A 16,657-nucleotide genomic window follows, 5' to 3' on the forward strand; every position below is an offset into this window, starting at 1 on the left:
AAGCCGCTACTGGACTTAACGGAGATCCCATGGCTAAACCATTTGACTGAACGTATTCAGTGTCACCGAAAGTAAACGTGTTAAACTGCATGCAAAGTGTTACTAGTTCCATATACTGCGCTTTTGGAAGAGGAAGAGATCTTTCATCTATATTATTAACGGCTTTGGCGATCGCCTCTAAAGCTCCTTCTACAGGTACATTCGTGAAAAGGGATTTCACATCAAAACTGGCTAGTTTCTTTCCTGACATGTCAATGTTTTTCAGCTGGTCGATCATTTCGGACGTGTTTTTTATGTGAGACGCGCTTATAGAGCCCAGAGCCCTGGAGAGGGGCTTCGCCAGCACCTTAGCCAGTCGGTGAGGTGCGCTACCAATTCCCGATATTATGGGGCGCATCGGTATCCCCAATTTATGCACTTTTGGAAGACCTCTTAGGCGTGGAGCTCTTGGAGCCTCCTCTAACAGATGAGTGAAAGTTTTACCTTTTTCAGTCTTTCGAAGAATCTTTCGGGCTTTCTTATTGAAGTTTTGGCCTTGTTTTTTGGAAAAGCCTTTAGTTGTAGATAAACTGAAGATAAACTAATGTAGATAAACTGAAGGAACTGTTAGCGGACATTGAAACGTACGAGGAAAAAACTAAAGGCTTTTCCAAAAAACAAGGCCAAAACTTCAATAAGAAAGCCCGAAAGATTCTTCGAAAGACTGAAAAAGGTAAAACTTTCACTCATCTGTTAGAGGAGGCTCCAAGAGCTCCACGCCTAAGAGGTCTTCCAAAAGTGCATAAATTGGGGATACCGATGCGCCCCATAATATCGGGAATTGGTAGCGCACCTCACCGACTGGCTAAGGTGCTGGCGAAGCCCCTCTCCAGGGCTCTGGGCTCTATAAGCGCGTCTCACATAAAAAACACGTCCGAAATGATCGACCAGCTGAAAAACATTGACATGTCAGGAAAGAAACTAGCCAGTTTTGATGTGAAATCCCTTTTCACGAATGTACCTGTAGAAGGAGCTTTAGAGGCGATCGCCAAAGCCGTTAATAATATAGATGAAAGATCTCTTCCTCTTCCAAAAGCGCAGTATATGGAACTAGTAACACTTTGCATGCAGTTTAACACGTTTACTTTCGGTGACACTGAATACGTTCAATCAAATGGTTTAGTCATGGGATCTCCGTTAAGTCCAGTAGCGGCTTGCTTGTACATGGAAAACCTGGAGGAAGAAAAGTACAAACATATCATGGGTCCTGAGTGCACTTGGATTCGTTACGTTGACGACGTGCTCGTAATAGTTCCACACGATATGAACCTGAAAGAGAAGGTTATTGCCCTGAATGCCGTCGATCTGAAAATCCAATTCACAATTGAAACCGAAAACAGCGGAACGATTCCTTTCCTGGACACACTGGTTATTAGGTGCGGAAGTACAGCAAAATTTAAGGTATACAGAAAGCCTACAAATAAAGAAGACTACGTCCACTTCCTTTCAGGACACAGCGATCGCGTAAAAAGTGGCATAGTCATCGGCTTCTTTCTCCGAGCATTCAGGATTTGTAGCGAAGAATTCCTCGACGAAGAGATCACCCATATATACGAAACGTTTACAAGACTTCATTATCCAAAAGGTTACTTAATTCGGCTCCAAAACAAGGCGAAGGAAATAAGGAGGAAGAGTGTAGAAGAAAAGAAGAAACAAAAACAAGAACAAAAGAAACGAGGACGATTCATAACGATTCCCATCTCGAAACAAGCGAACGAAATAGCGACTAGTCTACGATCAGCTGGAACCAATGTAGCCATCGTATCAGGATCCAAGATTCAAGATTTAGTGCGACCGAAGAAGGTGAACGCATCAGACAACAGTGTTATATATAAGATACCTTGTTCTGGACCATGTTCAAAATCATATGTCGGTGAAACGGGGAGGGGTTTGAAAACACGACTTCAAGAGCACAAACGTGATGTTCGAAATCATAATGTATCCAATGCGATGGTGCTTCATATAGAAAAGTGTCATCATCTTCCAGCTTGGGATTCAGCTACAGTGATGGAAAAGGGCATGCCAAAACCGATTAGGAGAGCCATGGAAGCTGCATATATTTTACTTGAAGACACCGTTAACATAAAGCCAGGCTTCTACAGCTGGTCCAGGATAGGTGCGAAAATGGTGCTAAAAAACAAATAGCTATACCTATACATAGGAGTGTCTCTGTTATAATGTGTCAATGTGTCGATTCAAATGCTGTGATTATGACTTACAGAATAGTTTAGACAGAAGAACGATATAACATTTTAGTGCGAGATTAGATATAACCTGTATTTCAAAAAAGTAAAACTGTATTTCGTGCAGGCTGGTCGTCTTCTATATTTTTTATCGATGTAAGCCTATATCTTGTTTTTGCACTGACGAAGGCACTTTGTTGTCGAAACGTCTGGTCTTATTACATTGTTTTTGTACCTATTGTCATTGTCTGTGAGAAAAACGAAATGTCTGACTCTTCTAACCTAGGATTCGCCAGTAAATACGATAAATTTGTTTTTGCAATATCTCAGCCGTTTCTGGGCCGATTTAGCTGAAACTTGGACTGTCGGTGGTAGTGTAGTATAGTGTAGGGTAGGGTAGGGTAGGGTAGGGTAGGGTAGGGTAGGGTAGGGTAGTGTAAGGGTATAGGGTAGGGTAGGGTAGGGTAGGGGTAGGGTAGGGTAGGGTAGGGTAGGGTAGGGTAGGGTAGGGTAGGGTAGGGTAGGGTAGGGATAGGGTAGGGCAGGGGTAGGGTAGGGTAGGGTAGGGTAGGGTAGGGTATAGGGTAGGGCAGGGGTAGGGTAGGGTAGTGTAGGGGTAGGGTAGGGTAGGGTAGGGTAGGGTAGGGTAGGGTGGGTAGGGTAGAGTAGGGTAGGGGTAGGGTAGGGTAGTGTAGTGTAGGGTAGGGTAGGGTAGAGTAGGGTAGAGTAGTAGGGTAGGGTAGGGTAGAGTAGGGTAGAGTAGTAGGGTAGGGTAGGGTAGGGTGGGAGTAGGGTAGGGTAGGGTAGTGTAGAAGTAGGATAGGGTAGGGTAGAGTAGTAGGGTAGGGTAGGGTAGGGTAGGGTAGAGTAGGGTAGTAGGGTAGGGTAGGGTAGGGTAGGGTAGGATAGAGTTAGGTAGGGTATGGTAGGGTAGGGTAGGGTAGGGTAGAGTAGGGTAGAGTAGTAGGGTAGGGTAGGGTAGGGTAGAGTAGGGTAGGGTAGTAGGGTAGGGTAGGGTAGGGTAGGGTAGTAGGGTAGGGTAGGGTAGGGTAGGGTAGGGTAGTAGGGTAAGGTAGGGTAGGGTATGGTAGGGTAGTAGGGTAGGGTAGGGTAGGGTAGGATAGGGTAGGGTAGGGGTAGGGTAGGGTTGAATTGAGTAACATCCTACTTACAAAGGGCTCGAACAACTCGCATGCATCACCATCATACTTTACAGTTCAATTAAAAGCAGTTACCCAGTTCTACACAAATAATACCAATAAAAATGCAATTTTCTACACCCAAGCTAATGCATCCGTTAATCATACATGCATCAAAACATACAGTTATCGCGTAAACCTGTACCTCTAGCCCGCGCCCGGCTGGGGTCCTGGATTTCCACGCCCTGCTGGGGGGTGTTTGAACACCCCCCCTTCTAACTCGGCTCCTGGGCCATGTAGCGATACGCGGAAGAAGGCGTTCGAAAGAGCGTCAAAAATAATGACGAAATCACTTCGGTCAATTTTTTGGTCAGGTCAAAGGTCAGGTCACCAGAGGTCATTGAAGGCAAAATTTCGCCGATTTCCAGGTCGAATGTCGACAATTTCCAAGAAGCCAACGCATAACTCGGGAACCAATAGAGCTACAGCGCCGCAGAAAAGCGCATTCGATAGCCCTATTAACGCCCTTTCTGAGTAATTCTCTCCGATTTGACCTAACGTCAACGGTTTTGCCTGCAGGGGGCAAAAACTGCAAAAATAGCCGATTTTTTTCGGAAACAGTTTTTCTGCAATAACTTTTGACCCAAGCCTTGTACGAGCTTACTTTTACCGGCATCGTGTTCCTCTCGTCAAGACGCATCGAATGAACTATAACTTGACCTTGAAAGGTCAAGTTGAAAATTTGACCTCAGGTCAAGGTCATGACCTGACCGGAAAGGGTCATGCTGCATATCAGTCGATCCGTATCGTCGAGCTGAACACATCTAAGGTGTTTTCATCGCTCTAGCGTGCCTCTATCAAAAGTTATTTGCGAAAAACTGTTAGATACCATTCATGACCTAAGATGACCTCAGGGCATAAACAGGGGTCACGGACACCATTTTCATGTTCAGTGTGTCTAAACCACTTGTAATTCAGTGAGGTCGCAAAATTGACCTGACCTTAGGTCATCGATATCAAAATTCTGAGATATACATTTTGTACATGCTATTGCTCTTAGCAATCGCTGAAAGTTTCAAAGCGATCGGTCACTCGGTGTAGCTATGACAGACATTGAAACTTTTTATGAGGTGAGGTCACTTCAAGTGACCTGGTGACCTGACCTTGAATGACCTTGGTCTGAAATTTTCACAACATGTGTAGAATTGATGCATGATAAGGTGTACCAAAAACGGCGGCGCTCCGCGCCGCCGTTTTTGAGATATTCGCGAAAAACCACAAGGGGGGTGTTCAAACACCCCCCCCAGCAGGGCGCGGGCTAGTCTACTATTATAAATCCTAAAAAGTCCGCCGCCGCCGCCGCCGCCCACGCCGCCGCCGCCGTCGGGGTTACTCCCAAAAACGCTCATTACAAAGCCGTCGATTGACGCAGGATGGTGAAATTTTTACCACTCGTGGGTCACGTAATTCAACAGGTCGTATTAAATTTTGGGCACAATGCTGCCGGGAGTGCGCCCATGACGCGTGCTCTTGTGCGCCATAGAGTTAGTATTAGAATCGGCAAAAGCAGGCTATTGCTCGGGAACGGTAAGGGCTACGGGGCTGAAATTTTCGCTACAAGTCGAGCGCGTGCACTCATTTGTCGTATTAAATTTTCGAGGGTGTGGGTTCAGCGGTGTGCACGTGATGGGGCCGCGACCGGCGCCGACCAGAGGGCACGTGCTTTAGGGTCAGTTGTTCGCTTAACCCGCGCCCTGCTGGGGGGGGGGGTGTTTGAACACCCCCCTTGTGGTTTTTCGCGAATATCTCAAAAACGGCGGCGCGGAGCGCCGCCGTTTTTGGTACACCTTATCATACATCAATTCTACACATGTTGTTAAAATTTCAGACCAAGGTCATTCAAGGTCAGGTCACCAGGTCACTTGAAGTGACCTCACCTCATAAAAAGTTTCAATGTCTGTCATAGCTACACCGAGTGACCGATCGCTTTGAAACTTTCAGCGATTGCTAAGAGCAATAGCATGTACAAAATGTATATCTCAGAATTTTGATATCGATGACCTAAGGTCAGGTCAATTTTGCGACCTCCCCATTATAAGTCAATGGGAGAAAATTGAAATGCGCCTCTTTTGAACGAAAGACATTATAAACACTCCCAAACACTGAATTACAAGTGTTTTAGACACACTGAACATGAAAATGGTGTCCGTGACCCCTGTTTATGCCCTGAGGTCATCTTAGGTCACGAATGGTATCTAACAGTTTTTCGCAAATAACTTTTGATAGAGGCATGCTAGAGCGATGAAAACGCCTTAGATGTGTTCAGTTCGACGATACGGATCGACTGATATGCAACATGACCCTTTCCGGTCAGGTCGTGACCTTGACCTGAGGTCAAATTTTCAAGTTGACCTTTCAAGGTCAAGTTATAATTCATTCGATGCGTCTTGACGAGAGGAACACGATGCCGGTAAAAGTAAGCTCGTACAAGGCTTGGGTCAAAAGTTATTGCAGAAAAACTGTTTCCGAAAAAATCGGCTATTTTTGCAGTTTTTGCCCCCTGCAGGCAAAACCGTTGACGTTAGGTGAAATCTGAGAAAATTACTCAGAAAGAGCGTTAACAGGGCTATCGAATGCGCTTTTCCGCGGCGCTGTAGCTCTATTGGTTCCCGAGTTATGCGTTGGCTTCTTGGAAATTTTCGACATTCGACCTGGAAATCGGCGAAATTTTGCCTTCAATGACCTCTGGTGACCTGACCTTTGACCTGACCAAAAAATTGAGCGAAGTGATTTCGTCATTATTTTTGACGCTCTTTCGAACGCCGCCTTCCGCGTATCGCTACGTGGCCCAGGAGCCGAGTTAGAAGGGGGGGGGGGTGTTCAAACACCCCCCCCCCCAGCAGGGCGTGGAAAATCCAGGACCCCCAGCAGGGCGCGGGTTAAAAAACAGTGGAAATGTCAGAGCCGGCAGGTCATTGACCTTTGACAACGAAGGCCGACACAAGGTACCGCTCGCCAAGGGGATTCGCCAGTAAATACAATTAATTTGTTTTTGCAATAACTCAGCCGTTACTTGGCCGATTTAGCTAGGAAGCTTGGACTGTCGGTGGTAGTGTAGTGTAGGATAGGGTAGGGTAGGGTAGGGTAGGGTAGGGTAGTGTAGTGTAGTGTAGTGTAGTGTAGTGTAGTGTAGTGTAGTGTAGTGTAGTGTAGTGTAGTGTAGTGTAGTGTAGTGTAGTGTAGTGTAGTGTAGTGTAGTGTAGGAGACAGGAGTAGAGTAGGAGTAGGGTAGGGGTAGGGGTAGGGTAAGGTAGGGTAGGGTAGGGTAGGGGTAGGGTAGGGGACTGGGACTAGGGGTAGGGTAGGGGTAGAGTTGAGTTCAAAAAGGGCCTAACATACAAAACACTTGAACACCCCGCAACTATCACCATCCCTTACAGCAGTGGTCGGCAGGTCCTCCGGGGTCGTGCCCCCTTTTTTGGCGCCAGGCAGCGCCATTACCCCCCACCTGCCATGGATCCCATTGGTGATATAACCATGGTTACTAAAATTCCATACTTTTCCACGACTCTTTGGGTACCATATCTGCGAGAAACCGCAGGCTCCCCCCCCTGCGGTTTCTCGCAAATATCTCAAAAAAGTTGAGCGCCACCATTTTATCACATTTTGTCATGCATTTTGTCTGCACATGTTGTGAAAATTTCAGACCAAAGTCGCTCAAAGTCAGGTCACCAGATCACGTCAAGTGACCTCACCTCAGCAAAGAGTGTAACGCCTGTTGTAGCTACACAGAGTAACAGATCTCTTCCAAACTTTCAGGAATTGACAAAGGCAACAAAACATGTACAAAATTTGTATCTCGGATATTTGATGTAGGTGACCAAAGGTCAGCTCACTTTCACGCCCTCTCTCGTTATCAATGGGAGAGGTCGCAAAGTCAATGGTAGAAATTGAAAGAAAGACGCCTCTTTTGGATGAGTGTCATTCCTAGCACTGTGAAGCACTGAATCACAAGTAAACATGACCACTGAGCCGGAAAACTGCACCCGTAACCCCGCTGTATGTCCCTGAGGTCATTTCAGGTCGTGAACGGTATCTAATAGTTTTTCGCTAATAACTTTTGATAAAGGCATGCCAGAGCGATGAAAATACCTTAGATGTGTTTAGCTCGACGACACGGATCACCTGATGTGCAACATGACCTTCGATGCTTCTCGACGGGGGGAGCACGATGCTGATAAAAGTGAGCTCTTGCAAGTTCTGAGTGAAACGCTACTGAAGAAAAACTATCAGCAAACAGCGTACATTTTATCAGCAAACAACGTACATTTTAGCCATTTTTGTCTCTGCAGGCTAAATTGTTATTCTTAGGTTAAATCTGAGGGCGTCATCAGAAAAAAAAAACGTTAAGAGAGCTATCGAATGCGTTTTTCGCAGCTCTGTAGCTCTATCCTTTCCTGAGCTATAGGCCAGTTTGTCGAAAATTGTCAAAGGTTGACCTGGAAATTGACGAAATTTTACGTTCGATGACCTCTGGTGAGCTGTCCTTTGACTTGACCTAAAAAGTGGCCATAGTTTTCCTTCATCATGTCTTACTCTCTTTCGAACGCCGACTGCGGCGTTTCGCTAGTGACCCAGGAGACAAGTTAGAATGGGGGAGGGGGTTCAACTTCCACCTCCAGCAGGGCGTGAATACCCAGGAGCCCCACAGGGCGCGGGTTAACCCCCATACGAATAGGGTTAGCGTGTATTTTTCGGGAATAGATCACGTTAAAAGGGTCGGATCATAAAAACTGTACCCTCGAGCCGATCATTTTTATCTGTCCTGAAAATGGCATGACCTTAACCCGAATAACCGTTGATTTGTGAGATCTTTCTTGAGATCATGGCAGTCCACAAAATCTCACTTCAAGGATTTACAGCAAGAGCCGATTTACTCGGGACTTGTCATTGACCTCTGAAAGGTCACCAAATGACCAAGGACCTTTAAATTGGGTAGCAGCGGCTGCCTATCTTCACGGGCAGCACGCTCAATTTTTCTGCAAAGCTCCAGCTCAGAGGCCGAGATGCTCGGGTCAGGGTGCAATGGACAACTCCTCTCCCTTGCGTTAGTGACTGAAAACGCCAACAGGCGAGCGCCGGCTAATACATGACAGTTACTTTTGCGCGACTGTACGGAATGGTGAGCAGCTATGTACATGAAAATTTGCATGCGCCAGCTGATCGGTTCATGCTTTGTGCGTTTGCCCTCGACTAATTTTTGAATCCCATGGGGCACAACAGTTGCGATGTCTGCCCCATCAAGGGAGCCATTAATTCTAAAAAAGATGAGGCTTTCTCAGAGGCCCTCATTACCCCCCGCCGAAGGGCGCCATTACCCCCAAAGGGGGCATGCCCCACCATTTGCCGACCCCTGCCTTACAGTTAAATTAAAAACAGCTACCCAAATCTACCCAAATAATACAGCTAAAAATACAAGTCAATCATATTATGCGTTTCAGACCCTGTGGAACAGTCCTTTTCGGCTATTTCTCGATGTATATGCGTTTGATTTTAACCAAACTTTGGCATTGGTAGTTTGAGATCCCTACCTAATTTTTATCAATATGGTCTATTAACGAAAAATGAAAAATAAAGGCACTTGTCATTGACTGATAATGTTAAGGTCGTCAGAGCCCTGCTTAGAGGCTGACACAGGCTGGACGCTGTCTCCCCTCTGATTGGTCGAGACGCACTAGCACACTGCGGCTTGGCTCCGCCCACTTGCGGTCCAGCCTCGGGTCATGTCGGCGGCAGTCGCAGTCCGGCCGGCCGGCGCGCGTGCCGCGCACGCAGCGCAGCGGAGTGGAGCACTTGTTTGCATGTCATGAACTTTTAATAAGTTGTTCTACGACAAATAAGGACGGAGGAAGAAAGAGAAAGGAAAAGGACACAAAGTGACAATGAGACGAACGGTAAACGTTGGCTAGTGGACAACAAACAATATGCATATAGCCGCTAGAGCAAAGACAGGAGACGAAGACGATAGACCAGAGACAAGTGACGAAGATAGAGATTAGGCTATAGACGAGAGACAATATACTATAAACGTATAGACGAGAGACTGACAAGGGGGAGTGAAGGACGGGAGATCATGAACTCTCGATATTGCATATCTACATTTTCAGATTGAGTCATCCTATATTTTTCCCTGTTTTATTGTTTTTCGGGCCTAAGATCTATCAACAACATTCTGAAAGCATTGTGGAAATGTCGTAGAAAGATTTACCTATTATTTTCACCCCCCAAAAAATTATTCTTTTAAACAAAAAAAAAACGAAATACCTACAAGTATCTATGTGGATATCTTCAATTAAATAAGGCCGTTGAATGCAAAGACAGTCCGGTGAATTCTGTCCCGTTACTCCTTAAATGCACAATAGCCTGTAGGAAAACGGCTGCGGAGAGGCTCGCTATAAATTATTGAAAATAATATTATTTTAAGTTTGCATAGGGAATAACATTCTGTAGCTAGGAGTGCTTATTGTTTTATACATACACCGTCGCGATCTGCATTGAATTCTTCATCCTTATTCTCTCCGCGCGAGATACGACATTTACAATATTCACGCAATGATGCCTGCGTTAGCGTGTGTCTCGTTCCAGTCCGTCAGAGCTCCGCACCGCTCTGACCCCGAGCGGCGAATGACCGGTCCCGGTGTCGCGGCACAGTGGGCGGAGCTTAGCTGCGGTGCAACAGCTGACGCTGCAACGCCATGCTAGCCTCTACCACGGTGCAGAGTTTTCCGATCAATTTTTACCATTACAAGTCAACGACAAGTGCCTTTCATTTTGACATTTTGTTAAAAGACCATATTAGTAAAAATTAGGTAGGCCCTTGAAACACATTGTGTCAAAGTTTGGTTGAAATCAAGCGTATAGGTAACGAGAAAGGGCCAAAAAGGACTGTTCCAGAGGGTCTGAAATGCGTAGCCGTAGCATAACATAAATCAAAACATACAGTTATCGCGTAAACATGTACGTGTACCTCTAGTCTGAATAAAATGACAAAATAGCAAAAATTCGGAAATATTCGATTACAGAACTTTGTCAACCAATACCAGCAGGCGCCACATTGTATAAGTCAAAAGAATTTACTGGTTGACAAAGTTCAATTCTGTTTTGACATCTACAATTGTGGCGCCTGCTGGTCGCGGTTGACAAATATCTGTAACCGTATACCCGAATTTTTGCTCTTGCGCCCGTAATGGAAACACCAATACGGGCGCGGGTTAACATTATCAGTCAATAAGTGCCTTTATTTTTTATTTTTTTTTTGTTAATAGACCCAGGGATGCGGAGCCGTGGAAATTTCAGACGGCTCCGGCTCCGGCTCCGGCTTCGGCTCCGAGTAAAATTGTCCGGCTCCGGCTCCAATACTCAGTACATCCCCTATGCAATTAAATACGGATGGAAGAAAAAAGACGATGGGATTGGTGCACGCTGCTTCTGTATTTGCATAACAAGGCTATTTTCATATTTTGAATACCGCATGTTTTACTGCCTTAACCTTCCAGGCGGTGGGGGGGGGGGGGGCAATTTTTTGCCCCCCCCCCCTTTAGTTTTTTCGATATATCTCGAGAACCGCTGCGCCGATCGTCACCAAACTTTCAGTACCCTCCCGGGAGCAGCTAGCGCACATGGTGACCAAAAATTTTTTCAAAGGCTATGATAGGTTGGCCACTAATGACGTCAGAGTGACGTCATTTTTGCCATTTTCGACCCAAAAAAAGGTTTCGCGGGAAGAGCTGTCAGGCCTACAGCTTTAGAGATACAGAAAAATGTTTCAAACATAAAAGGTGTGGAATTAAAAGGGCTACAAAACTGCTATTTCGGTTTTTCAATTTTTCGGATTTTGACCCCCAAAAATCAAAAAATAGATTTTTTGAATATAATAGCCAAAAAATCCAAAAAGTTTTTTGAATTTCGAAAAAACCCGGAATATATGTGATAGCCCCTACCGCCTTCTATCTACATACTAAATTTGAGATCGATACCTCTTTTTTTGGCCAAGTTATAGCGAAAAAAACTGTTCAAAATTGATGACGTCAAATTTTCAAACTCAATTTTTAGCAATTCTAGACCTCGTAGCGCAAAACAAAGACCACCATTAGACTCCCCGTGACGAGCTGCATCGAATCGATACCCATTTTATGCAAAAATATCAACTTTGAAATTTGACCTTTTTTGACCTGACCTTGACCTGACCTCCACCAGAAAGTGACCTAAACCGTACCTGATGGTCTTATAACCAACACCATTGAGTTGGAAATGAAAAACTGGCCATAAAACATGCATCGCATAACCTTAGTAAAGTTGGGCTCATGTGGTGACCCTTGGTGACCTTTGGTGACCTGACCTGTGACCTGACCTGGTATGACCAGTGACCTCTAATAGCAACATATGTACTATACAACTGACGCCTTATCGCTGATTTTCGACAAAATGCGTTTTACTCGGTGTTATAGCGCTTTCCTTAGAAGCCCCGTGAGCGGTGAAACATTTTATCTTTGACCTGACCTGTGACGTCATCGGTGACCCCGAGGTCAATGAAATTTGGTTTCCCTCGACAAATTTGACAGGGCTATCGAACGCCGTTTGAATTTTCGGGATCCGTCCAGTAGTTTCGGAGATACGGGGGGGGGGCAAAAAAGTGCCCCCCCACCGCGTGGAAGGTGGCTGGTAGGCCCACCGCCTGCCGGGTTAATCTGTCAAACCAAACTAGGTCAATAATTATTTCCTCTTCAAAAAAAGGAGCCGGAGTCGCCGCCTTCTTTGACGACTCCGACTCCGGCTCCGGCTCCGGGCTATATTGTTTCACGGCTCCGGCTCCGGCTCCGGCTCCGGCTCCGGCTCCGAGCAAAATATGCCGGCTCCAGCTCCGGCTCCGGCTCCGCACCCCTGAATAGACCATATTGAAAAAAAAAAAATAGGTAGGGATCTCAAACCTTCAATGCCAAAGTATATAGTTGAGACTGGTTGTACAGTAGGTCTATTAAAAAAGTCCCCAGCACCAGTGGGCGCTGCCTTCGCTGACCCGAACCCCCGTCTGCCTGTCCCATATCGCGCCGGGCTCAGGTCAGGTAGGGTCAGCGGGACCGCTCGGTCCGGCCCGCGGGCGGTGGACGGGCGGCCGGTAACGCTTTCCACCAGCCAGCTGTAGAATCCAACAAACGTGACGGCCACCGCTCAGCGCAGCGAAACCGGTGTTAAAGAATGGCAGTAGATGTTCATGGCCGATGAGATAGTCATTGTTAGCCCGTGCCCCACATGAATGCCTAGACTCTCACGCCCTGTTGGAGGGGAAATGGGGATTGAGCATCATTCTTATAACTCAGCTTTGGGCATTTAAGTGGTATTCGAAGTAGCGTCAAAAGTAGCAAAAAGAAGAAAAAATACTTCAGCCAATTTTGGATCCGGTCATAGCCAGAGGTCATGTCACTAGAGGTCATCGATGGTAAAATTTTGCTTAGACAGGGTGCGTTGCGCGCACCGGTGCATTTCCATTTCCATGGACTACATCAACAGACTCGGAAGCTCGCAACAGGGGCGCGGGAACTACTTACCATAATAGAGATCAACCTAGGGTCCCCCCAAATCTAGTTTTCTCACCGGTTTTAGGCCACTTATTTTTCATCCCTCGGCTTTTTCAACAAAAAAGAAAACATTTGCAAAAAAAGTGTGGTATTCCGTCTCAAAGCTGTGGGGGCACCGCCCCCACGGCCCCAGAGTTGGGCGGGGGGGGGGCAAGCTGCACCCACTGCCCCCCCCCCCCCGGCTCCCGCGCCTATGGCTCGCAACGCTAGCGTGGAGCCCAATTCATATCAACCGCCGCAACAATGCAGCAACGCAGCGCAGCGTGCTGCAGCGCGGGGCCGTGAAACACCGCCCAGGGCTATCCATGTGTCAGGGCAATCCAACCCACGTGATGGGCTCGGCCTCAGCGGAGCATGAGGTCCAGGACTCCCGCCCAGGCCCCCTGTCTCCTCCTAATTCCTATCATCCTTCCCACTCTGAAATCGACCGAAAGAGCCTAACCTAACAGAACAATCAGCTCGTTTACCGCTATGTCTGAAATCTGAATAATATTGTCAGATTTAATTAGGGTCAACGGCTTAGGATGTAAATAACAACAACTGCCACCATCGGTATTATGAGAAAACCAATTGCTTTTCCACAAACACTTTAAAGTTTTTAGCTTAAAACTTGCATGAAATTAATTTTTCCAGCCTCTTCGTTCCTCTTATCAAAACGCTTCGAATGAATCGCAAGTTAATCTTTAAAGGTCATTTGAAAAATTTGGCCTATGTTCAAAGACATGACCTGACCAGAAATGGTCATAGCATAGCAGGATATTATATCCGTATCGTGGAACTTTACAAACACTTCAGATGATTTCATAACTAAGCATGTCTATCAAAAATAATTATTACATGGCTCATATGTAAGCTGGGTGTGTGAACATGCTTGCGAGTATGTTGAACGCAACTGATAATGTTCTGTTGGCCACATTTTCTATATTTAATTTATTCTCCCGAATTTCATATTTTTGTTAATGACACCTTCACGATGTCGAGAAAAAAACGCTTAGGAGATTTATAGCCTGAGATTAATTCAGTATAAGGAAGGTTCAAGGGTGCTAGATTCCTTCCGTCCTCGCTATCCTCAGGAAAAACCAATCCGCATCGCCCCTACATAGTCTTCATGCTTCCCTCTCTGGACTGGAGGTCACCCCACCAGCCAACCTGTAGTTGATGTCGGATCCATTCCAGGACACATAATCCTCTTCGGGTGACCGTTTGGGAGACGGCTGGACCGTCCCGACAGGGCAATCGTCCCACGGGGAACAGTCTCGCTTCCGCAGATCACCGTCGCTGGCTCGCACAACCCAATTACTACACCACAGCATAGTTATGTCATAGCTCTGCAAGGTCCTTTTCAGACCGAAAAAGATGGCCCCCAACAAAACAAACAATTTTCTCATTCAGTATTGTTTCTCATCAAGCACCACATGTTTTCAGAGTGTTTATTATGCGTTCCGTCCAAAAAAGCGCAGTTCAATTTTCTCCCATTGACTTGAGTTGACCCGGCCTTTCTGTCAACAATGTCAAACTTGCAATGTAAACGTTTCAAATACATATACTGTTGCCCATTAAAATCGCTGAAAGTTCTGAAGCGATCGGTTAGTCGGTGTATTTAGATATGATGAGCACAGGAACTTTCCTTGAGGTAAGGTCACTTGACGTAACCTGATGTTATGACCTTGAATTGAAAGACTTGGGCGGGAAAAATGGGTCATTTGAAATCTTAAAATGCTAGATTTTAACAATAATTGCAAACACTATCCCGGCCAAATAGTGAGTGAGAAGGGAGCGATTCCCCGACCCCATGTTTAGCTCCTATAATTGAGCTAGCTGCTAGAGCCTCGCGGAAAAAAAAACGAGCGCTTGCGTCGTTACGTGACGCAGCGACTGGCACCCCATTTTAAAATATCAGTGACCTCTTAGGGCAGGTCAAGGGCCCCAAGGCATTTTATAGGTTCTTGGTAAATAACTAAACGCATTATCGTCATTTCGATACAATCGTGTTTTCTGTTCTCAGATGCGTCGATTTATATGTTTTTTTTTTGTTTACGTGAAGCAATTTAGGATGTTTTCCTCAGGTCAATGTCATGTTAGGGCAGCGCAGGTCACGAAGCTGTTGAAAGGAGGACATGTTGCATAACATTTGATTCGGCAAGTCTTGCAAAGTCCATTGATGGCTGTCCAGACTGGCTAGCTCATTTTGATCGGGAGTTATTGACGAAACACTCCTATGACACAAGTGACGTCATATATGACGTCACGCAAGGTGAACAATGCAAAAGTGAAGCATTAGACCTTGCCAAGAATGTATGAAGTCACGATTTCATGTGATTGAGGTATAGTTTCAGATCATTTCCGACGCCAAATTAACAGTTTCCATAATTCCCCATTATGCTTATACGACACTAAGTGCATTGCGGATCGCATCATTTTATAACCGACAACCGTGCAGAACTGCAGAGGTTTACCTAAGACATAGTTAAGTGACTGAAAACGTGGTTGATGTCAAGTGATCCGGCTTGAATGAAATGTAAGGCATGTGAAATGTCAGCCTTCTATCATCAGTGTGCTTTGAGCTACCGCAAAAAAAAATGCATGGTGGAGGCATTGACCCCTTCTTCTCGGCCGGCGAGGGTAAACCTCGCTTCGAATTATTGCAGATAATGATGTGACCGAAAACAAAGCATTATTCTGTGTCTAGAACGGCCGCTGACTTGTTGGACAAGATCCCCAATCTTAATTCGCTAGATAGGAATAAAATACTGGGTTTGCCCTCGCGCTTAAGGCGGCCGCACACTGGGCCATTCGGCGGGCGAGATTACGCAAAAGCGGAATGTCGCGGGCGACATTCCTACAGCGGCTTTCCGCTTGTTTTCAGCAGTTTACAGGACCATTCGGCGGTGCGATTTTCTACTTAGTATTTTCAGGAACTTTATGTGAAACATTTTATGATAAATATAAACAAATGCAAACTAAATACATTTAAGCAAATACAATATTTGCTTATTTAATGCAATTATGCTATATTTCTGTACAATAAAGTTTTGAATATCTATTAATTTGACATAATTTCTGGAGGAAGTTGCAAAAAAATAAAGCTCGTGATTAATGTAAACAACCGTGTTTGTCGACAAATGCAAGAAACCTAAAGACAATTGTGGAGAGGCACATAGTAACCCATTATTGGAATAACCAATGAAGTGTATAAAAACCATTTAATATGGGGAAAGAAGTGCCGCTACGATTTTTTATCAAGTGAAGTCTATTTCTCGGCTGCTTCATCAATAGTTGGTGAGTTTCAAGTTCCACAATTTCGGGTGTCCGCGGCGTCGCCGCGGAAAAAGCTGAACCGGTCCAGCTTTTTCCGCAACTCCGCGGCTGTTCGCGCGCATGCGCACTCTACCCGCGGACAGCTAGCTGGCAGCGGTCGGCTGATAATTTTGTCGATTCGGCAGCTGATTCGGCGTCCACGAAAGCGTAATGTCGCCACGGAATTGCGTTTTTGCGGAATGTCGCCCGCCGAATGGCCTAGTGTGCGGCCGCCTTAAGTCTATTCTAATCATCACTGTCGCTTTTTTATCCGAGATGCTGTCGCCGCTAAACGGGTTGTTTTGTTTGCTTGCTTGCGCTGAATGGCCATTACAGATTATTGAAGGATTATGATAAAATAGGC

The sequence above is a fragment of the Amphibalanus amphitrite genome, unplaced genomic scaffold (genome assembly GCF_019059575.1).
Source record: "Amphibalanus amphitrite isolate SeventyFive unplaced genomic scaffold, NRLGWU_Aamphi_draft 000295F_arrow, whole genome shotgun sequence".
Classification (NCBI taxonomy): Eukaryota; Metazoa; Arthropoda; class Thecostraca; order Balanomorpha; family Balanidae; genus Amphibalanus; species Amphibalanus amphitrite.